The sequence below is a fragment of the Leptonychotes weddellii genome, chromosome X, assembly GCF_054177405.1.
Source record: "Leptonychotes weddellii isolate Sample4059 chromosome X, ASM5417740v2, whole genome shotgun sequence".
Taxonomy (NCBI): domain Eukaryota; kingdom Metazoa; phylum Chordata; class Mammalia; order Carnivora; family Phocidae; genus Leptonychotes; species Leptonychotes weddellii.
The window spans coordinates 72,300,604-72,302,864 of record NC_138385.1 but is presented as its reverse complement, the minus strand read 5'-3'; positions in this window follow the sequence as shown (position 1 = coordinate 72,302,864).

The following is a 2,261-nucleotide window of genomic DNA, read 5'->3' as shown; positions in this document are numbered from 1 at the left end:
CCTCACCCCGAGTTCCATTAGTTATACATACCTAGCACTTCACATAAATTTGGTCATCAAATCAAGCTGAGCATTAAAATATTTTTCAGTCCTAATTTCTTATAGCAAGAAACAATTATGACCAAGTTATTTAAATGTAATAATTTGGTTACAGCACCAAAAGGGAGACCTAATCCCATGCATTTGATTTTTTCCTCCCCACTTCTCCATCCTTCATGGTGGAAAGATTATTGTTCATGCATGCCTAAAAATGAAAAATAAAGAAATAGTGATAAAAACATGTTATCTAGAGCTGCTCTGTTCGATATGGTAGTCACTAATCACCTGTGAATACTGAGCACTGGAAATATGGGAATGAGAAACTGATTTTTTTTTTTATGTTGGTTTAATTTAATTTAACTTAGTCTAATTTAAATTTAAAAATTGGACACTCAGCCGAGTTATCAGAAATTTTTAATTTAATGTTTGGAATAACTTGAGCACGTGAATCTACTTTTTCGATAGTAAATTTTATGAAAACTAAATATAGAGTAAGTATTGCCAATGAAACTTTATCATCTGACTTGAAATGCGCCCTAAGTGTAACATTACACACTGGACTTCAAAAACTTAGTAAATGTAAGCTATCTCAGTGATTTCTTATATTGACTACATGCTAAATTGATGATGTTTTGGATATATTGAGCTAAATAAAATGTATCATTAAAATTATTTGCATGTGTTTGCTTTTACTTTTTTAATGTGGTTATTAGAAAATTTTAAATTATGCACGTGGCTTGCATTATATTTGTATTGGATGGCACTGATCTAGAGAGAGGGAGGTGAGTACCAAAATAACCGTGTAAAGGTAAAAGTGGTTTTTCATGACAAAGCTTTATAGAACTAGTTGACAGTTTAAGCTACAGGCATATATTTGATAGGAAAATACAGACAGATGGGAGGAAGGAAGTCTCTCAGGCCCTAGATCTCACCACCTTGCTTAGGAAACTTCTTTGGTGGCTAGCTTCCATCCGAATACTCAATTATAGCATGCGTGTATTTATTGACTTGTAAACTGTAAATAACTTTTCAACCCTGGAGATCTCACTTCTTTGTCAAGATTTGATATCCGATTTTACCATAGGACATTACATTGGTTTTAATCACAGCTGAATGAAACCCTAGAGGTGCTCCTATATTACAGATGAGAAAAACCAAAGCTCAGCTCTTTTAAGAATCTGCTCAAGGTCAAACAGTTACCTAGTGACAGAGCTGTGTCACTCTCGTGGTTTACATGGGCTTGGAGAACATGCCCATATAGATAAAATAATTTGTATACTGTGTTATTCTAAATCATTACACATTTAATGATAACACATTTTGGACAACAACTAAAATGCTCTCCTTCAATGTTGTTGATCTCCAGGTCCTACGGTCAAGAAAATACACATTTCAATTTCTTGTCTATTTCCAAAACCTCTCATTTTCCCATTTTTTTAAACCTAAATCATTCCAGTGGTAAGAAAGGGGATATTAATGGCATTGTTTATTTCAGTTACATTCTTATAAAATCTAGTGAAAGAAGTAAGACTATCTCAGCCAAACTGTGGATCAAAAAAACCCTACAGAAAGCAGTCTACTTTAAGTCATTTTCCTTGGATGCCTGGGTGGTGCTGTCGGGTGAGTGTCGGACTCTTGGTTTTGGCTCAGGTCATGATCTCAGGGTCCTGGGATCGAGCGCTGTGTTGGACTCCCTGCTCAGCATGGGGTCTGCTTGAGATTCTCTCTCCCTCTCCCTCTGCCCCTCCTGCTCATGCTCTCTGTCTCTCTCTCTCTAAAATAAATAAATAAATCTTCTTAAAAAGTCATTTTCCTTGTGAAAATCATCTTCCTTTCATAAACTGAGCACTTATTTATGAGTACCTACCAAGAGCAATGCATTGTGTTAGATGTTATGGGAGATGAAGAAAGACTTGTATCCTCAGATCCTGTTCCCGCTATGAGTTTGCAATGTAGGTGTCACTGGAAGCAGAACTGTCTCTTGCTATGCAGCAATTTCTGATCACATCATAAATAGCTTCACAGGGCGCCTGGGTGGCTCAGTTGGTTAAGCGACTGCCTTCGGCTCAGGTCATGATCCTGGAGTCCCTGGATCGAGTCCCGCATCGGGCTCCCTGCTTGGCGGGGAGCCTGCTTCTCCCTCTGACCCTCCCCCCTCTCATGTGCTCTCTCTCTCTCATTCTCTCTGTCTCAAATAAATAAATAAAATCTTTAAAAAAAAA